Genomic DNA, 22,765 nt, shown 5'->3' on the forward strand with positions numbered 1-22,765 from the left:
GACCTTGAGTAGAGGCTTGAAACTTTCAATCTCTCTCCCTGATTTCCAGGAGGAGGTTGAGTCAATTACCAATGCCCAGTGATTTGACCCATCACACCTATGTAATGAAGTTTCTATAAAAACCCAAAAGATTGGGGTTCAGAGAGCTTCCAGGTTGGGGAACCAGAATGCTTCCATGTGCTACCACGCCTGGCACTAAACGCCACGAGGACAGAAACTCCTTTGGGACGTTGCCTAAGTATTATATCATTTCATCTGGCTGTTGATGTGTATCCTTTGTAATGAACCAGTAACCTGGTGAGTAAATGGGTTTCCTGAGTTCTGTGAGCCACTCTGGAAAATTACTGAGTCCAAGGTAGGAGTTGTGGGAACCTCTGATTTATAGGTGGTTGGTCAGAAGCACAGATGACAACCTGGACTTGTGACTAGAATCTGGGTGACTGATTCCCAATTCCTAGGACTGAGCCCTTAACCTACAGAACCTGATGCTGTCTCCAGATAGATAGTGTCAGAATTGAACTGCATGGTAGGACAGCCAAGTGGTGTCTGAGAATTGCTTTGTGATGTGTGGGGTAAAAGGTAGAAGTCTAAAGTCAAAGGTATAAAGTCAGGTTATCGATTGGGGATCTTTCTTTTCTTTAAACGTAAGCATTGAACACTATAAATGTACATCTGAGCACAGCTTTCACAGCATCCCATAGGTTTCATCATGTTGTCTTTTCATTTTCATTTTTTCAACTTATTCTTCATTGAGATATAATTGATATATAACATGCCATTACTTTCATGTATACAACATAATGATTTGATATTTGTATATATTTCAAAATGATCACCACAATAAGTCTAGTTAATATCCACTACCATGCACAGGTACAATTTGTTTCCTTGTGATGAGAACTTTCAAGATTACTCTCTTAGCAGCTTTCAAATATAAAACATAGTATTGTAACCTATAGTCACTATGCTGTCCGTTACATCCCCATGACTATTCTTTTTATAGCTGGAAGTTTGTGCCTTTTGATCCCCTTCACCCATTTCACCTATCTCCCCCACCTCTAACAATTGCCAATTTGTTCTCTGTATCAATGGGTTTGTGGATTTTTTGTTTGTTTTTTTAGATTCCACGTATAAGTAAGATCATAAGATGTTTGTCTTTCTCTGATTTTTTTAAAGATTTCATTTATTTATTCATGAGAGACACAGAGATAGAGAGAGAGGCAGAGACACAGGCAGAGGGAGAAGCAGGCTCTATGCAGGGAGCCTGACGTGGGACTCAATCCCGGGATTCCCCTGGGCTGAAGGCAGGTGCTAAACTGCTGAGCCACCCAGGGATCCCCCATCTTTCTCTGATTTATTTTACTTAGGATAATGCCCTCAAGGTCCATACATGTTGCAAATGGCAAGATTTCATTCTTTTTTATTATTGAGTATTATTCTAGTGTGTGTATGTGCATATGTGTGTGTGTATACCACATTTTCTTTATCCATTCATTCAAAATAGAAACTTGGGTTGCTTCCTTTTCTTGGCTATTATAAATAATGCTGCACTAAACATGGGGGTACATATATCTTTTTCACTTACTGTTTTTGTTACCTTCAGATAACTACCCAGAAGTGGAATTATTGGATCATATGGTAGTTATTTTAGTAATTAAAAGAAAGATTTATTCATTTGTTTTAGCAGGAGTGGGGAGAGTGGGGAGGTAGGCTTCCTGAGAGGCAGACTTTTAGGATGTTGGTCACATTCTTTTTTTTAAGATTTTATTTATTTATTTGAAAGACAGAGTGAGCGAGACAGGGAGGAGGGGCAGGAGGAGAGAGAGGGAGAAGCAGACTCCCACTGAGGAGGGAGCCGGACACGGGGCTCAATCTGGGGACTCCAGGATCATGACCTGAACCGAAGGTAGATGCTCAACCAACGGAGCCACCCAGGTGCCCTGGTCACGTTCTTTATTTTGATTTGGGCGGTGACTACATGGGTATTTTTACCTTGTGAAAACTCACTGAGAGATGCACATAAAATTTATGCACTTTATATAGCATGTAGGTAAGAAAACTTAACAAAAATTTCCTTTGAAAATTCAAATATAGATAGGTGAGATTAAAGATAGAATAGAGGGAGAAAGAAAACTGTGTTCTGTTATCTTCTGTGATTTGGATTAATTTTAAAAAGGTAGATTTTACCATAAATATTATACAGATACACTTTTTTCAAAGATTTTATTTATCTATTTGACAGAGAGAGAGAGCATGCAAGCACAAGCAGGGGGAACAGCAGGAAGAGGGAGAGGGAGAAGCAGCTCCTAATGAGCAGGGAGCCTGAGGCAGGGCTCAATTCTAGGACCCCAAGATCATGACCTGAGCTGAAGGCAGATGCTTAACCAACTGGGCCGCCCAAGTGCCCCAAATTTTAAGCTGGACATACTTCCTGTCTTTATTGTTGGAGCTGAGATTTGATTATAGTCACAGGAAGGATACTAATAATAAATAAAATGTTTATTCTGAGGGTCAAATTACATCTCTTTCCCCCTACCATTTCAGCCTCCATGTAGGGTGATATATATATATATATATATATATATATATATATATATATATATATTTCTTTCTGACGATAGCACCAAAACCACCAAAAGCCCATGATTTTCTAACACAAATGGAACAATGTGCTATGGAGGAACATGGGCTCTGGAGGCAGACCTGGTTTCGAATCCCTACTCTGCCACAAGTGTTATATCTTGTCTAAGCTTCAAATCCTTCAACATTAAAGTAGGACTAATAATACCTAGCTCATAGAGCTGTATGACACGTGGCTAGAATCTAGTGCCCATTCAATAAATGCAGCTATTATTATTATTTTAAATCTTATTTATTTATTTTAGAGAGAGAGAGAAAGAGCAGGGGGAGGGGGAGAGGGAGAGAGACTCTCAAGCAGACTCCCACTGAACATGGAGCCTGAAGTGGGGCTGGATATCAGAACCCCAAGATCATGACCTGAGCTGAAATCAAGAGTCAGACACTTAACCAATTGAACCACCCAGGTGCCCTGTAACCATTATTATTTTCATTACCACTATTAGTTATAGAGGCTTCACCAATTGGTCTGGGGATAGCTCTCCCGCAGACAGGTGGAAGAAGGGGGTGGTGGATATGTCTACCATCATTTAATCCTCTCCTTTCTTGAATAATTCCTGTGTTGATAGTTGTATGCCAGCCAGCATGGACATTCTCTGACCCCAATTCTTAGAACCCACTTCTGGCCGAAACAAGATACACCCAAAAAGCCTCCATAGGAAGTGGGCCTAGAATTGGACTGGGAGTTAAGTTACATTCAAGCCTGGTAGCGGTGGGACCTGGGACCCAACTGTAATGGGGAGTGGATGATAAAAAGCCCCTCACAGTTCCAGACTCAGGTGAGAAATGTAGATAGAGAAATGTAGGAAGAGTCCGCACCAAGAAAGGAATTAGAATCTGCCACTCAGACTTTTGGTTATTCCAGGAATTCCCTGGATAATTGCCAGGAGTGGGCACTGTTGTTCATGGGTCGGTGGTGTTCAGGTTGGAGTTTAAAGACCTCTCAATACTCTTCCAAAGAATGGAAGAGAAATAGGACTGACAAATGGTCTAGCAAACAGTACAAAACAAAATAATCAGGACAAGGACCCCAGTAGGCCAGCACTGGCATCCACAAGCAAACAATCAAAGCCATTTCCAAGCTTAACCCACGTGCTGCCCTTATATATCCAGTGTTATAGCTGCTGACTCTTCAAATTCAGATTATTTTCCTGCCCCACGTTGAGACTATTACAGTATCGTTCCATCAGGGAGGGACACATGCTGTGTTCCCTCTGTGCATCCACAAGGGGCAACAGAGAGCAATAGGTGTTAGCCTCAACAAACCCAATCTTTCAGGGTCCTCTAAGGAACTATATACACCCCATGCCAGTACAAAGACTATATTCAGTAATGGAGTTAAGGGGAGGTCAGTAGCTTGGAGGAGGAAGTAAAGAGATTGGACACAGGAAGCCCCACCTTCTCTTACAGCCTAACTCTCACTCTTGCCTGCTTTTTTTTTTTTTTTTTTTTTCTGGGCTCCTAGGTACCATGCTCTTGGTGGGGAACAAAGATGATCCATGTTCATAAATACTCCCATCATGCCCCTGTCGAACTACTTCCTGCCATCTGACTTCTCATTTGAATGATGGCGGACTTAATTTCTTAGTGGCCAAATCACAATATAAAGCATTTATTTATGATTCTGTAACACCCTCCCCCCAAGAAAAATAAACAAGAAAAACACATCATTCATTCATTCAGTCCACATTTGTTCAGAATCTACAACTGCAGAATTCTTTCAGATGACAAGATGACAGTGTGGGGTAATTGTGACTGAACTGGCAGGAAGCCCAGCAGCATTAACAACAAAGTGAAGGGAAAACTTTTCACTGGCAAACTAGCTGGCAAAATCATTAGACACAAACCTAAGTATTTATATTCTCCCATTTCAGTGTAAAAACAAATGCCATAATCACAAATCTACAGGATTTAAATTACAAACCAGAGCATGTCACTTAATTGACACAGCATTAATCCTCTTTCATAGGCCAGCAACATGTATAACTGAGATTCGGTTTCTCATCAAAGACAAGATTGGCTCATTGGAATGTCTATAGCCCAGCTGGAGAGGAAAACTTTCTAGAACAACCTGCGCACCTAACTTTTGGATGAAACGGGAAACATAAAACATCATTGTGCTTTTAACAGAAATTGTTGGGAAAAGCAAAATGTACTACACACATTTCTGGAGAAATTACTAGAGTAACTATTAGAGGAGTGTTATTAAAACTTGTCCCGCAGGGTCCTGGAGCACAGCCATTCCCAATTAGATGTTGGCTTTATCAGGAGCCTACCCCTTCCCTTCACAGAGAAAATAATTGGCACCTCAGGAGGATCTGTGACAACATCAGCAATTTCATTTACTTGGTAGTGGTACTGTTTTTTTTTCTCCTCTTATCCTTCCTTTTATCCCCCCAAGATGTAATTCACATGCCTTTTTAAAGTGTACAATTCAGTGCTTCTTTTTTTAGTATATTCACAAAATTGTGAATCTCCTTGATCACAAACCATGATCTCCTTTTTGTCTCTATAAATTTGCCCATCCTGCACATCTCAAATGGAATGATCAATATGTGGCCTTTTGTGTCTGGCTTCTTTTTTTCATTGATGTATAATTAACATGCAATGTTATATTAGTTTCAGGTATACGACATATAAATTCGACAATTCTATACATTACTCAGTGGTCACCACGGTGAGTGTAGTCACCATCTGTCGCCACTGGGTCTGGCTTCTTTGACTTAAACATGTTTTCCACAGTCATTTATGTTGTGGCATGCATCAGTACTTCATTCCCCTTATGGTAAATTAATCCTCTATTGTATGGCTGGACCATATTTTGTTTATCAGTTTATTGATGGACACTTGGATTGTTGGTGCATTTTGGCTGTTATACATAATGTTGCTATGAACATTCATACACAAGTTTTAAGGAATGCATATTTTCATTTATTTACCTAGAAGTAGAATCACTGGCTCATGTGGTAACTCTATGTTTAATTTTCTGAGGAACTGTTAAACTGTTTTCCAAACCAGCTGTACCATTTTGCAGAGCCACCAGCAACATATGAGGGTTTCAATCTCTCCATAGCTTCACCAACATTTGTTCTTGTCCATCTTATTTATGATAGCCATCTTGGTGGATGTGAAGTAGTATCTCGTGGTTTGATTTGCATTTCCCTAAGTCTAATGACACTGAGTATATTTTCATGAACTTCTGGGTCATTCATATATTTTTGGAGAAATGTCTATCTGAGTCCTTTGCCTGTTTTTAATTAGGTTGCCTGGAGGGTAATATGCTGAGTGAAATAAGTCAATCGGAGAAGGACAAACATTATATGGTCTCATTCATTGGGGGAATATAAAAAATAGTGAAAGAGAATAAAGGGGAAAGGAGAAAAAATAACTGGGAAATATCAGAAAGGGAGACAGAACATGAAAGACTCCTAACTCTGGGAAACGAACTAGGGGTGGTGGAAGGGGAGGTGGGCAGGGGGTGGGGGTGACTGAGTCGCAGGCACTGAGGTGGGCACTTGACGGGATGAGCACTGGGTGTTATTCTGTATGTTGACAAATTGAACACCAATAAAAAATAAATTTATTAAAAAATAATTAGGTTGCCTTTTTGTTGCTAAGTTGGAAGAATTCTTTATGTACTCTGGATACTACAACCTTAACAGCAATACAATTTGCAAAATTTTACTCCCATTATGTGACTTGTCTTTTCAATTCCTCTTTTTTTCTAAGATTTTATTTGTAAGTAATCTCTACACCCAATGGTGGGGCTTGAACTTAAAACCGCAGGATCAAGAGTCACAGGCTCCTCTGAGCCAACCAGGCACCCCTTCAATTTCCTGATAGGGTTCTTTGATTCATGAAAGTTTTTTTTTTAATTTTATTTATTTATTAATGAGAGAGAGAGAGAGAGAAAGAAAGAAAGAAAGAAAGAAAGAAAGAAAGAAAGAAAGAGAGAGAGAGAGAGAGAGAAAGAGAGAGAGAGGCGCAGAGACACAGGCAGAGGGAGAAGCAGGATCCATGCAGGGAGCGGGACGTGGGACTTGATTCTGGGTATCCAGGATCAGGCCCTGGGCTGAAGGCGGCGCTAAACTGCTGAGCCACCCGGGAATCCCTATTCCTAAGTATTTTCATAGTATGTTCATCTTTTTGATCCTCTCATAAATAAAATTGTTTTCTTAATTTCACTTTTGTATTCTTCATTGCTGGTTTAAAGAAACATCATTGAGTTTTGTGTGTTGATCTTGTTTCCTCCAACCTTGCTACACTGGTTTATTGCTTCTAATAGGTTGTTTTGTGAATTCCTTATAATTTGCTATATACAATCACGTGCAACTAGAGATAGTTTTACTTCTTCCTTTCCAATCTGGATGCTTTTCTTTCTTTTTCTTGCTTAACTCTCCATGATCAAAACTCCAATACAATGTTAACTAGAAGCAGCAATAGAAGACATCCGTATTTTGTTTCTGATCTTAGGAGGAAAGATTTCAGTCTTTTATTATTAATTATGATGCTAGCAGTGGATTTTTCAAAGATGTCCTTTATCAGGTTGGAGACATTCTGTTTTATGACTAGAGCTGAGTGTTTTTTTTTTAATCATAAAAAGGTGTTGGGTTTTTTTGTCGTGTTTTTCTGCATCTGTGAAATGATTATATTGTTTTGTCTTTTATTCTATTAATATGCTATATTACATTCATTGATTTTTGTATGTTGAATAAACCTTGTATTTCTGAGATAAATCCTACTTGGTCATGGGGTAAAAGTTTTTTATGTGTTGTGGGATTTGGTTTGCTAGTATTTTGCTGAGGATTTTTGTGTGTATATTTATAAAGGACATTGGTGTGTAGTCTTATTTTCTTGTGATATCTTTGGTTTTAGGCTCGGTGTAATACTTGCCTTTTAGAATGTGTTGAGAAATGTTCTGTCCTTTCTTATTTTTTGGAAGAGTTTGTGAATGATTGTCATTAATTCTTTAAACTTTGCTAATTTGCTAGTTAAGCCACCTGGTCCTGGATATTTCTCTGTTGGATTTTTTTTTTTATGAATTGTTCAATCTCTACTTGTAGGTCTATTTCCATTTCTATTTGTTCTTGAGTCATTTTCAGTAGTTTGTCTTTCTAGAAATTTGTCCATTTCATCAATGTGAGCTAATTTGTTAGCATACAATTGTTCATAGCATTCTCTTATAATCTTATTTATTTCTATAAAGTCATTTTCTTATAATCTTATTTATTTCTATAAAGTCAATGGTAATGTCCTGTCTCACTCTTTTTTTAAAGATTTCACTTTTAAGTAATTTCTACATCCAATGTGGGGCTCAAACTCATGACCTTGAGATCAAGAGTCACACATTCTTCTAACTGAGCCAGCCTAGCACTCTTACCCTCATTCTTGATGTTAGTAATCTGAGTTCTCTTTCTTTATTTCTTAGTCTAGCTAAAGTTTCTCAATTTTGTTGATCCTTTCCAAGAGCTAAGTTTTAGCTTTATTGGTCTTGTTTATAATTTTTCTATTACCTATTTCATTAGTTTCCTCTAGTCCTTATTTTCTACTCCTTCTTGGAAGGGTTTAGATTGTTTGGATTTAGTTTGCTACCCTTTTTCCTAGTTTCATAAAATGTAAGATTGTGTTCTTGATTTAGAGATATTTCTTCTCTTTTAATATTGGTATTTATAGGTATAAAATCCTGCTAAAAAAAAAATAAAATAAAATAAAATAAAATCCTGCTAAGCATTGCTAGACATGCATCCCACAAATTTTGTATGTTGTATTTTAGTTTTTATTCATCTCAAAGTATTTTTTTAATTTCCATTGTGATTTCTTATTTGAACCATTGATAATCTACTAGTGTGTTGTTTAGTATCTGTATATTTATGAATTTTCCCAATTTCCTTCTGTTATTGATTTTTGTTTCCATTCCATTGTGAATAGAAAACATATTTTGTATGATATAAATTCTTTCTTTTTTCTTTTTTTAAGGTTTTATTTATTTTAGAGAGAAAGAGTGCAAGTGTGAGTAGGGGGAGGGGCAGAGGGAAAGAATCTCAAGCTGACTCCCCACTGAGCTCGGAGCCCAATGCGGGGCTCAATCTCACAGCACTGAGGTAATGACCTGAGCTGAAATCAAAAGCTAGATGCTCAACCAACTGAGATACCCACCCAGGCACCTCTGATATAAATTCTTTCAAACTTACAGAGACTTATTTTATAATTTAACATATGGTCCATTCTGGACAATGTTCCATGTGCACTTGAGAAGAATGTGGATCCTGTGGTTGTTGAGTGGGGTGTTCCAAAGGTTTCTGTTATTTCTACTTGGTTTATAGTGTTGTTCAAGGCCTCTTTCCTTGTTGATATTCTGTTTACTTGTTCTATCCATTATTAAAGTAGGATATTGAAAACTCCAACTATTATCGTTGAATCATCCATTTCTCCCTTTAATTCTGTCAGTTTTGCTTAATGTATTTTGAGGCTCTGCTGTTAGGTGACTATATGTTATTTTTTTTTTTAGGTGACTATATGTTAAAACTGTTATATCTTCTTTCAGATAGACTCTCTTATCATTATAAAATATCCTTTTTCTATAGTGATAATTTTTGACTTAAAGTCTATTTTTGTCTGATATTAATGTAGCCATTCCAGCTTTTTATTGCTTACTGATTGCAAGGTATATCATTTCTCACCTATTCACTTTCAACCTATTTGTGTTTTTGAATCTAAGAGTGGCTCTTGCAGACAGCATCAAGTTGGATCATTTTTTCTTACCTATTCTGTGAATCTCTGCCTACGACATGTTTAATACATTTAAATTCAGTGTAGTTACTGATAAAGTAGGATTTACATCTGCAAATTTTCCTCATATGTTTGTTTTTCATCTTTTATGCCTTATTCCTCTATCCTTCCATTACTACCTTCTTTTAAGTAGATATTTTCTAGTGTACTATGTTAATTCTCTTGTCATTTCTTTTTATTTAAGGATTTTTATTTTTAAGTAATCTCCACACCCAATGTGGGGCTCGAACTTACAACCCTGAGATCAAGAGTTGCATGCTCCATCTACTGGGCCAGCCAGGCACCTCTTTTCATTTCTTTCTTTTTTAAAAAGTTTTTATTTATTTATTCATGAGAGACACAGGCAGAGGGAGAAGCAGGCTCCGTGCAAGGAGCCCACGAGGGACCCGATCCCGGGTCTCCAGGATCAGGCCCTGGACCGAAGGCGGCACTAAACCGTGGAGCGGTTTAGTGGAGCCACTCGGGCTGCCCGTGTCATTACTTTTTTTTTTTTTAAGACTTTATTTATTTATTCATATTTATTTATTCAGAGAGAGAGAGAGAGAAAGAGAGGCAGAGACACAGGCAGAGAGAGAAGCAGGCACCATGCAAAGAGCCCGACATGGGACTCGATTAAGGGTCTCCAGGATCACGCCCTGGGCCAAAGGCAGGCGCTAAACTGCTGCGCCACCGGGGCTGCCCTGCTCGTGTCATTTCTTATATTAACGATATTTTTGAATGATTTTCTTAGTGGTTGCTCCGGGTATTACAATTAGCATCTTAATTTATAACTATCTAGTTTGGATTAACAATTGCTTAATTTCAGAACTATAGAAAAGTTATTCTTATGTAACTTGTTTCCTACCCCCAACTTTGTGCTGTTATTGCCATGCAAATTACATCATTATACATTAGAAGCTCATTAGCAGGATTTCATAATTACTGCTTGATGCAGTTGCTTTTATCTTTTTTTTTTGATGCAGTTGCTTTTAATAAGCATCCTAAGATAGGATGCTTTCTTATCCTAAGATAGGATAAGAAAAGAGCTACAAATAAAAATATGCTTTACTCTTTTTTGAAATTTCTCTGTGTAGCCACCTTTACTGTGTTCTTTATTTCTATTTCTTTTTTTTTAATTTATTCATGATAATCACAGAGAGAGAGACAGAGGCAGAGACACAAGCAGGCTCCATGCACCAGGAGCCCGACGCGGGACTCGATCCCGGGTCTCCAGGATCACACCCTGGGCCAAAGGCAGGCACCAAACCGCTGCGCCACCCAGGGATCCCTATTTCTATTTCTTTATCCAGGGTTTAAAAGAAATGAACTATTGAGTCATGAAAAAGACATGGAGGAACTTTAATGCATATATCTAAGTGAAAGAAGGAAGCCAGCCTGCAAAGGCTATATACTGTATGATTAGAACTATATGACATTCTGGAAAAAGCTAAATTATGGTGTTGGGAAAATGATCAGTGGTTACTAGAGGTGGGAGCAATGAGGGGCAAGGGGAAGACAAATAAGTAAGTGGAGCACAGTGGATTTTTAGGACAGTGAAAATAATCTGTATGATACCATAAAGGTGGATACATATCATTATGTATTTGTCCAAACCCATAGAATGTACCACACCAACAGTGAACCTTAATGTAAACTTTGGACTTCGAGTGGTTATGGTGTGTCAGTGTTGTTTTGTCATTTGTAACAAATTTACCACTCTGGTGGGGGAGGTTAATAATGATTGAGTATACACATTTGTGGGGGTATGTAGGGGGTATATGTGGGAAATCTCTGTACCTACTGTTCAATATTGCTGTAAATGAAAACTGCTCTAAAATGTAAATTCTATCTTTCAAAATATTTATTTATTTTAGGGGTACCTGGGTGACTCAGTGGTTGAGCATCTGCCTTTGGTTCAGGGCATGATCCTGGGGTCCTGGGATCAAGTCCCATATGGAGCTCCTGGCAGGGAGTCTGCTTCTCTCTCTGCCTATGTCTCTGCCTCTCTCTCTCTCTCTTCCATAAATAAATAAAATATTTTTTAAAAGATTTATTTATTTTAGAGAGAGCAAGTGAGGAGGGCATGGGGGGCAGATGGAGAGAGGGAATCCTGAAGCAGACTCCTTGCTGAGCATGGAGCCTGATCCAGGGCTCCATCCTAGGACCCTGAGATCAGGACCTGAGCTGAAATCAAGAGTCAGTGACTTAACCAATTGAGCCACCCAGGCGCCCCTAAATTATATTTAAAAAAGAAGAAATCAGGATAAAACAAGGAACATTTAGGGAATATGCTGAAGAACATATTTATGCCTAACATTAAAATACAATTAATTCCATTTTTAATGTATTAACTTTTGTCTTTTTTATAATTTTATTTTTCAGCAACGTCTATACCCAGTGTGAGAGTCGAACCCACAACCTCACAACCCACAAAGAACAAGAGTCACACACTTCACAAACTGAGCCAGACAGGAATCCCTTAACTTTTATGTCCTTACTCAGTTCCTAAACTATAAAGACCTTGCAACTATAAAAATCTTGATAAACTATGTTTTATTTTTTATGTTACATGTAAGCTCTAGTATAACAAATGAAATAAACTTCTAGTATATACTTTTACCAAGAAAAAGAAGTGAATGGATGATGTCTCAAATGGACAAATCAAGAAATAATAATATGCATATAATATTATTTGGAAATATCACAGTAAATACAGTCAAGATTAGCTTAAACATTTTGAAAATGGTTCTCATTTTCAGCCCTCATAAACACATATTTACTTTACAAACTCAACAAACAAGGGAAGCCTTTTCTTAAATGAAGTTTATAAACCTTTATATATATATTTACCATCACACTCCACTTTCTTATTCTGACTCTTATTTTCAAAAAAGTATTTTTTTAATGTGTGCAGAAATGTTTCCTTTTAACTTTTTAATTTTTATATAATCTTTACCCCAATGTGGGGCTCAAACTTACAACCCTGAGATCACCAATTGAGTCAGTGAGGCACTCCTTAAAATATATATATTTTTTAATATTTTATTTTTAAATAATCTCTACCCCAATGTGGGGCTTGAACTCAAAACCACGAGATCAAAAGCTGCATGCTCTACCGACTGAGCTGCCCGAAGTCCCCCTCAAAAATATTTTTGTCTTTTGTTAAAAGCATATTTACTGGGGATCCCTGGGTGGTCAGCGGCTGAGCATCGCCTTTGGCTCAGGTCACGATCCTGGAGTCCCGGGATCGAGTCCCACATCAGGCTCCCTGCATGGAGCCTGCTTCTCCCTCTGCCTGTGTCTCTGCCTCTCTCTCTCTCTGTGCCTCTCATGAATGAATAAATAAAATCTTTAAAAAATAAAAAATAAAAGCATATTTACCTGGTTTTACCTCTTGTTTGCAAAAGGTATGTAGCTTTTCAAATATATATTATCAGCCTTTTGAAAGGTGTTTATTTGCAGGTGCAAGGGCCTGCCTTTCCTATGGATCCTACAACTATCCCTGAAAAGGTTTATGGGAGAGTACTTAGATTGTGCTCAGGTATAAAAGATACCGGGTTAACTTCTGGGTGGGAGTTCCTTTGTCTCCTTATCTCTTCCTGAAAGAAGTTGTTTTTAGTAAATGTCCAAATTTATATCCCCCAAATTTCCAGGTCTGTGGTCTTATTTTTAAAGAATTGTATATCAATTAAAAGACTGAAAATTAAAAAAAATAAAAAAAGACTGAAAATAATCCCAGTGTCCAACAGTAAGAGCCTAGTTAAACTTTGGTGGGGCTACCTGACAGGAATATTATGCAGCTGTCAAAAATAAGGAAGCTCTTCATGTACCAATATGAAAAGATATTTTGTTAAATGTTAAGAAGCCATGTGCAGAACAGTATTTAGAGTATGAAGCTTGCTTGTTACAAAGGAGGGAAGAATATATATTTGCACAGACACCAGGAGAACACATAAGAAATAGACACAAATGGGGTGGACGGGAAGAGGGAGTGAGACAGTATATACTTGTTTTGTACTTGCAATTTTTGAACCAAATGAATTATTACCTTATCAAATAAAATAGGAAAATGGACAATAAATTGATTACTTTTGCAGGAATGGTAGTAAAGGAGGGGCACCTGGGCTCAGTCAGTAGAGCATGTGACTCTCGATCTTGGGGTTGTGAGTTCGAGCCCCACCTTCGGTATAGAAATTACTTAAAAATAAAATCTTAAAAAAAAGAAATAGAGGAGATGTGTCAGGAGACTGATGCTTTATAAGCATTTTTGGTATGATTTGAGTTTTTTAAGTGAGGTATGTGCTATTTAGCATTAAAGCGGGTAACCAACCGAAGAGTTAAAAAGAGCAATGGTTAAAAATGTTTTTTCTAGGTAACATATTTGAAAATGCAGAAGAGTGGGGCAGGGGACAAGTGCATTTCATTAAAAGTCTGTAATATTTCATATTTTTTAAGGATTGATTGATTTTAGAGAGAGAGAGAGAGAGTGGGGAGGAGGGACAGAGGGAGAGAGAGTCCTTAAGCAGACTCTATGCTGAGTGCAGAGCCTGATGCAGGGCTCGACACAGGGCTTGATCCCACAACCCTGACATTATGACCCTAGCTGAAACAGAGTCAGATGCTGAACCAACTGAGCCACCCAGGTGCCCCTGTACTATTTCATATTTTTAACTTTGTGTTTATGCTACTTTGATAAAAATTAACACAGGACACCCCCTGCCAACTCTGACACAAAGAAAGCAGAAAATGGAAGCTATGTTGGTAAAGAGAACGTTTCTACCAGACACAAAGAGGGATTGCATTTACTTTATAAGTTATCCTACTCAAAGCTGTTTCTTTTGCTGTGAATTAAGACTACGTATTTTCCTAGAACTATCAAGACTCAACCTCTACAAAAGGAAAAGCAACACTGGTTGTGATATAGATATAATTAATCTTTTTTTTAAATTTTTATTTATTTACGATAGTCACAGAGAGAGAGAGAGAGGCAGAGACACAGGCAGAGGGAGAAGCAGGCTCCATGCACCGGGAGCCCGACGTGGGATTCGATCCCGGGTCTCCAGGATCACGCCCTGGGCCAAAGGCAGGCGCCAAACCGCTGCGCCACCCAGGGATCCCCATAATTAATCTTTTTTAAAAAAGATTTTATTTATTTATTCATGAGAGACACACAGAGAGAGGCAGAGACACAGGCAGAGGGAGAAGCAGGCTCCATGCAGGGAGCCTGATGTAGGACTCGATCCTGGGACTCCAAGATCACGCCCTGGGTTGAAGGCAGACACTTAACCCCTGAGCCACGCGGGTGTCCCAGATATAATTAATCTTAAAGGAATATATGTATCAGAAATCATTCTATGACGCTTCATGTAGATTAACATTATTTTGGGGGCACCTGGGTGGCTTAGTGGTTGAGTGTCTGCCTTTAGCTCAGGTCATAATCCCGGGGTCCTAGGATCAAATCTCACATCAGACTCCTCACAGGGAGCCTGCTTCTCCCTCTGCCTATGTCTCTGCCTCTCTCTGTGTGTCTCTCATGGAAAAATAAATAAAATCTTTTTTTAAAATTCATTTTTGTAGTATGTAGATACAGTAATTGGATAGCATGAAGATACTATAATTAGGCTATTTCCCTTTTGATGGACATTTTTGTTGTTTCCAATATTTTGTTGTTATAAACAACACTACTGTAAACATTCATACACATCATAAATCATTGAGCTCATGTGCAAGAATAGATTCCTAGAAATGGAATGGGTGGGTCAAAAGGCACATTCTATTTTCTACATTTTCCACAATGAATATGAATTATTTTTAAAATCAGAAAAATATAAACTTAAAAAAATTAACTGGAGGGTAAAGGTCTTATTTTTCTAGTATCTTGTGTTATGTATGATAGAAAATTTAGTATTGGGGTGCCTGGGTGGAACAGTCTGTTGAGTGTCGGACTCTTGGTTTTGGCTCAGGTCATGATCTCAGGGCGTGGGATCAAGCCCTGCATTGGGCTCAGCACTCAGCGGGGTGTGTGCTTGAGATTCTCTCTCTCCATATCCCTCTGCCCCTCCTCTCTCTCTCAAATAAGTAAATAAATCTCAAAAAAAGAGAAATTTTTATACTTTCAGATTCCATGACAGTCAAAGGAAGAGGGCCTTGCCTAAAATAGATCGTGGTGACTTTTCATGACTGGTTCATTGTAAACTATAGTCACTGCTGCGTCACACACACAGATATATGTCTGGGAGGATGCTGCCTTAGTAGGAAGTCTTTCACCTCATTTTTAAAAATATTTTATTGGGACAGCCTGGGTGGCTCAGCGGTTTAGTGCAGCCTTCAGCCCCGGGCCTGATCCTGGAGATCTGGGATCGAGTCCCACATCTGGCTCCCTGCGTGGGGCCTGCTTCTGTCTCTGCCTCTCTCTCTGCGTCTCTCATGAATAAATAAATAAATAAATAAATAAATAAATAAATAAATAAATGTTTAAAAAATATTTTATTATTTATTTGAGAGAGAGAGAGGGAGAGAGAGAGAGAGAGAGAGAGAATGCCTGAGCAGGGGGAAGAGGCAGAGGGAGAGAGGGAAGCAGACTCCCAGCTGAGCAGGGAGCCTGATGTGGGGCTCCATCTCAGGATCCTGGGATCATGACCTGAGCTGAAGGCAGACACTTCACTGAATGAAACCCCCGGCACCCCTTCACTTCATTTTAATAGGATTTTAAGGCATTTTTCAAACCAATTGCTCTAAAATGAAATACAATAAAATATGGGAAAAAAAATAAAATAAAATAAAATAAAATATGGAGCATGGCCGAGCTAGTGTGCCCTGCAGAGGCTGGTCCGAGGAGTAGGAGAAGCTTCCAGCTCCAATGACTGGCACTCACTGACTCCGCGTCTGACTTCTGTCCTGACACAGAATGCTTCATAGAGATGTGTACAGTATATATATATATATTTTTTTTAAGAGACCTGCCCCTCCCCCTTCAAACTGACACTCCCAGAGGCCTCGGGACCTTCCATCCTTTGACCTGCAGACCTAGCAAGGCCCAGCCTGCAGCTCCTCCCATGTCCCTGGTCTCTGGTCTCAGGCTGATGCTGAGGCTTTGTCCTCTCTGTTTTTCACGTTTTGTTTGTGGTTTTTTTGTAACAACTCGGAAAATAAAAGGCTTGAAGGAGAAAAAAAAAGTAAGTATCTCCTATACTTATGAAAATATGCTTTTATTTTTAACATTGAGTGAGATTTGGTAAAAGTCTATTTCATTAGCTGGGTTCTAATTACTAAAAGACCCAGAAGCCCCAATGTGAATCCTAAGGACCATGGAATGATTGCAATCATCTGAATTTAGGTAGTATATAGAATTTTAAAACTTTAACACAGGAATTGTATTTTTACCCAAAGCCAAGTATTTTGCCTTAATTACCAAGATAATCAGCATAGCTGTCAAATGCAGTTTGCCTTTTGCCTATGTAGACAGAGTTTAAGAAAACTTCTAAAATAAAACTTTAGTGAGATTTTAGATCCCCAAAGATAAATTCCTCACTCCAACACAGAACAGGTACTACCTATATAGTGTTATCAAGAGATGGGAGCTAAAAAAAAAAAAAAAAAAAAAAAGAGATGGGAGCTGAGTAGTGGGGAGCTGAAGCAGGGAGCTACTCAAGATTTTTCTATCATGCTAACCTATCTGAGAATCACTCTTTTATGCATTTCCTTCCATGTTCCTGTGCCTTTTTCTCGAGTGGTATCAGTGTGGGAGAATAAAGGAGTATAGAATTGGGGTGAGTAGGAAGGTTAGTGCTCAAGTTGGGGTAAAGGTAGGAAGAGAATGGAAGGGGCCAGTGTTAACTAATCCAGCCAGTTCCTTTTATTTATTTTTTTTAAGTTGGCTCCACGCCCAGTGTAGAGCCCAATGTGGGGCTTGAACTCATGACCCTGAGATCAAGACCTGAGCTGAGATCAAGAGTTGGATGCTTCACTGACTGAGCCACTCAGATGCCCCTAAAGATTTTATTTTTAAGTAATCTCACACCCAATACGGGGCTCGAATTCACAACTCCCAAGATCAAGAGTCGCATGCTCTACCAACTGAGCCAGCCAGGCAACTCCTCAGCCAGTTCCTTTTGTTTTTAAAGGTTTTATTTATTTATTCATGAGAGACACAGAGGGAGAGCGAGAGGCAGAGACACAGGCAGAGGGAGAAGCAGGCCCCATGCAGGGAGCCCGACGTGGAACTAGATCCTGGGACTCCAGGATCACTCCGTGGGCCAAAGGCGGCACTAAACCGCTGAGCCACCCAGGCTACCCCTCTCCTTCTTCTTCTGCCACTCTCCCCTGCCCCTGCTCTCTCTCACTGGCATCCTCTTTCTCAAATAAATAAAAATATTTAAAAAGTGGGTGGGGATGCTGAGTGGCTCAGTCAGTTAAGCATCTGCCTTCCACTTGGGTCATGATCCCCAAGTCCTGGGATTGAGTCCTGTGTTGGGCTCCTCAGTGGGGAGTCTACTTCTCCCTCTCCCTTCTCCCTCCCCCTGTTCCTTTTCTCTCCCTCATATAAAATCTTAAAAAAAATACCATCTTGGGGCGTCTGGGTCGTTTAGTTGGTTGAGCATCTGACTCTTGGTTTTGGCTCAGGTCATTATCTTGGGGTCATGAGATCAAGCCACACATTGGGCTCCCTGCTCAGTGGGTAGCCTGCTTCTTCCTCTTCTCTGACTCCTGCTCTCTCTTGGTATTTCTCTCTCACTCAAATAAACAAATAAAACCTTTAAATAATAAAAATAAGGGATGCTTGGGTAGTTCAGCGGTTGAGCGTCTGTTGGCTTGGGGCATGATCCCGAGGTCCGGGATCGAGTCCCACATCAGGCTCCTGGCAGGGAGTCTGCTTCTCCCTCTGCCTATGTCTCTGCCTCTCTCTGTGTCTATCATGAATAAAAAATAAATAAATCTTTAAAAAAATAAATAAAACACCAACTCGAGCAAGGAACTCAGGCACATCTTTGTGAGGCCAACTCAAGAAAATGAGTCACTCAGACAGCAGCACAGGAAGTTAAAGAGGCTAGTGGTCTGCACTATAGCAAAAAGGAAGTCTAAAAAATTATTAAAGTCCAACTAGTTCCTTTGACCGTCTTTCTAAAATGACCGCAGAAATAAAACTAATAAGACATAAGTAGTGTACTTGATTTTTCAAATTGATTAGGGTAAGAATTTTTGACCTAATTAAATAAAAAGGACAGTGTATAAATTAAATAATAATGGACAGTTCCTCATTATGCAAAATTTACATGTATTCTTTTTCTTAATTGTTATTTTCAGTTGCCTAATTTCATTTGTGATTGGGTTAATCATTAAATTTGCTTTTATTTCCTAATTAGACACCAAATTATCATGGGATATGTGAATAGCAGGGATGCAAGTGTGAGATTAAGCTGGAGAGTGAATAATCCATAAAGTAAAAAATTTACATGCTGATAATTAAGAATTGATTTTCTATTAAATGCATCCAGATTTCCCTGACAGGTTAAATACAGAGGTACCTTACAACCCAGCCATTCCACTCCCAGAGAAGAGAGAGCGTTCGTTCTCACAGGAACTTGTACATGAGTATTCATAGCAACATTATTCATTGTAGCAAAAAAAAATGGTGGAAATTACCCAAATGTCCATTGACAGGTGACTGAATAAACAAAAAGTGGTGTGTCTATACAATGGACATATTTAGTCAGCCATAAACAAGAGTGCAGTACTGAAACATGCTGTAGTGTGGATGAACCTCAAAAACACTTGGTGAAAGAAAGGATTTGTAAAAGATCACACACTGTATGTTTCTATTTTTTTATTTTTTAAATGATTTTGTTGATTTTTTCATGAGAGACACACAGAGAGAGGCAGAGACATAGGAAGAGGGAGAAGCAGGCTCCCTGCAGGGAGCCCAATGTGGGACTCGATCCCAGGACCCTGGGATCACAACCTGAGCCAAAGGCAGATGCTCAACTACAGTCACCCAGGTGCCCCTAAGTTTCTATTTATATAAAATCTCTAGACAGGCAAGTCCACAGAGACAGAAAGCTGATTGATGGTTGACAGGGGCTGGGAGGAAGGGAAATGGGAAGCCACTGCTTGATGGGCACAAGCTTTCTTTTTGGGGTGATGAAAATGTTCTAAAATTAGATAGTGGTGTGGGTTGCACAAGCTTGCGAATAGGTTAAAAATCATTGAATAGCACACATTAAATGGGTGATTTTGGTATGAATTATATTTCAATAAAACTATTACAAAAAATAAAACAATTAGGACAGATCAGGGAAGAATATCAGGTCATAGATCCTATTTGTGGGAGACCCGACAGCTAGGACTCTCCTGGAGACATGCAGATCTAATGGCGAGCCTGTGAACACAGCTAGATTTGAAGCCCTTCGGGCCTCTATTCTAAGATCCTCAAGTTGTCCCAAATCCACAGCCATGATATGATTTGCCAAGCGCTTCAGTGGCTCTAGAGTTTCACCTGTCTCATAGCTAAAGAAACATCTTGAGGTGGGAGAAGCTGGGTATTCCATCTGCAAGGCACTCAGCTGGCTCTCCAGCCACCAGACCGTGGGTGAATAGAGCCAGTTACCAATCAGGGGACACTAACCAGTGAAAGCTGGGAAAACGGGATGGTAGTATCTGGAAGGAGAGCAAAACGGAAGGCAGGTAGGAAGCCAGCCCTTCCCTGGGATGCCTACAGGCTAAACGAGGAGATTGTCGATAGTTCTGATACAGGAGCTCCATCAATGCCAAACTACAGGAGAGGCAGGGCTGGCTCAGTAGGTAGAGCACATGACTCTTGATCTCAGAGTCATGAGCTCAAGCCCCACATTGGGTCTAGAGCTTACCAAAACAAAACAACACACACACATACAAAAAAAAAAAAAAACAGTCAGCTGTGCACCTGGGTGGCTCAGTTGGTTAAGCATCTGCTTTTGGCTCAGGTCATGATCTCAGAGTCATGGGAATGAGTCCCACATCAGGCTTCCTGCTCAGTGGGGGGCCTGCTTCCCCCTCTCCCTCCACCTGCTGCTCCCCCTGCTTGAGCTCTCTCTCTGTCAAATAAATATATAAAATCTTAAACAAAATTAAAAAAAATATATACGCCAACTACAAAATTATGGAGGAAAAAAGATACATGAACATTTTATTCTACATTAAAACTTGTGTATTTGCTCACCAATCTATTGACTTAAGGCCAAGCCTTTTTTTTATCCAAGTGTGAATATGCTGATGGGTTTTTCTCCTTGTTCTTCTTGTTTAAACAACACATTTATGCTTCGTCTATTTCCAGTTTCTGTTTATTTAAAATGAATAAAGGACTTAAAGACATGGGCAAAGAAACCTGAGAACAGAATATTTCTAGATACTCATATTTTTCCCAATCTTTACAGATGTCTCAACCACAACTAAATTAGCAATGATGTTTAAGCAACTTGAATCTTTTTAAATAATTTCTATAAGCATTAAACTTAGCTTGTATAAAACACATTTTCCCAGAGCCGTTATCTATTCGATTTATGTAATATTTAGTTATACAATATAATTACCATAACTAGTGTCACCAGGTCTGGCTACTGCTATGGTCAGAATGTGTCCCCACAACATCTCATATGTTGATCTTTTAACCTCCAAGGTGATTGTATTTGGAGGTGGGTCTTTGAAAGTTGATTAGGACATAAAGACAGAGCCCTCATGAACGGGATTGATGCCGTATAAAAGGGGCTCCAGAAGGGTGCCTGGGTGGCTCAGTGGGTTAAATGGCTGATTTCAGCCTCAGGTCATGATCTCAGGGTACTGGGATCAAGTCCCACATCAGGCTCCCTGATCAGTGGGGGGAATCTGCTGGTCCCTCTACCTCTCCTCCTGCTCATGCATGCATTCTCTCTCTCTCTCTCTCTCTCAAATAAATATATAACATTTTTGAAAAAGATTTTTGAAAAAAATAAGTAAAAGGGTCTCTGGAGAGCTCCCTCACCCTTTGCACCATGTGAGGACACAGTGAGAAGTTGGCAGTCTGCGATCTAGAAGGTGGCCTTCCCCAGAATGCAGCCACACTGGCATGTCATGTTGGACTTCTGGCCTCCAGAAGTGTGAGAAATAAACTTACCGGTTGAGTCACCCAGTCTGTGGTGTTTTGTTAATAGCAGGGACAAGACTCAACTGACAAGATTCAACTTTGGGAGGCATAAGACAGGGACAAACTCAGGTGAATTGTGGGAGGCATACCACCCAAATGGAGAGACAGAACTGTCCAGGGCTGGCTTCAGAGAAACTTTCCCTTTCCCCTGTAGGGCCATCTTGGGCATTAGTGAGCACATCCACAGAGAGACTGGGAAGCATCCATTAGTTCAGACGATCGGATCAGTGGAGTGTGACCAAGAGACCTGTTGTACCAACTTAATCTCTTGGCCACATCCAATCTTAGTAGAGCCCTGCTCCTGAGTGATTGGACGTGACAGTGAGGGCTGTTTTGAAACTTGATCTTATCAACCATCCTCGAGCATTTCAGGTGTGATATGTTGGCTTTGAGATGCTCCAAATGATCCATCTCTTGGCATCCACACCTTGTGTCATCGTCTCTCCTCCAGTGTGGTAGAGACTTGTGACTTGCTTCTAACGGGTAGAATGTGGCAGGGGTTGTAGGATGTCACATCCATGATGATATTACACGAGATTCTAACTTCCATCCTGTTCCATCCTGTTGAAAGACAATTGCCTTTCAAGCTTGCATGCTCTGACGAAGCAAGCAGGCATGTTAGGGAGGCCTTTGCAGCAAGGAGATGAGGTGAGCTTCTGGCCAACTGCCAGCAAGGGACCAAGATCCTTAGTGCAAATTCAGGCTTCGGGGATCCTTGGGTGGCGCAGTGGTTTAGCGCCTGTCTTTGGCTCAGGGCACCATCCTGGAGACGCGGGATCGAATCCCACGTCGGGCTCCCGGTGCATGGAGCCTGCTTCTCCCTCTGCCTGTTGTCTCTGCTTCTCTCTCTCTCTATCATGAATAAATAAATAAAATCTTAAAAAAAAGTCAGGCTTCAAGGCACTCAATCCTGGGACACCTGAGTGGCTCAGTGGTTGAGTGTCTGACTTGGACTCAGGGTATGATCCTGGAGCCCTGGGATCGAGTCCCACATGGAGCCTGCTTCTCTTCCCTCTGCCTGTGTCTCTGCCTGTCTCTCTCTCTGATTTTATTTATTTATTCGCAAGAGAGAGATAAAGAGAGAGAGAGAGAGGCAGAGACACAGGCAGAGGGAGGAGAAGCAGGCTCCATGCAGGAAGCCCCATGTGGGACTCGATTCTGGGACTCTGGAATCATGCCCTGACTTGAAGGCAGATGCTCAACCAC

The 22,765-nt window shown here is 39.9% G+C and overlaps 1 long non-coding RNA gene across 1 annotated transcript in view; it reads left to right on the forward strand.

Annotated features, from left to right (window-relative positions):
- The window catches only part of LOC144308521 (uncharacterized), a 129,322-nt gene extending 116,712 nt beyond the window's left edge, over positions 1-12,610 (forward strand). The window contains exon 4 of the long non-coding RNA XR_013374999.1: positions 11,788-12,610. This is a non-coding gene — a long non-coding RNA (uncharacterized LOC144308521). The remainder of the gene's footprint in view (positions 1-11,787) is intronic.
- Positions 12,611-22,765: the final 10,155 nt, after the last annotated feature.

This window comes from Canis aureus, chromosome X, assembly GCF_053574225.1.
Source record: "Canis aureus isolate CA01 chromosome X, VMU_Caureus_v.1.0, whole genome shotgun sequence".
NCBI classification, from domain to species: domain Eukaryota; kingdom Metazoa; phylum Chordata; class Mammalia; order Carnivora; family Canidae; genus Canis; species Canis aureus.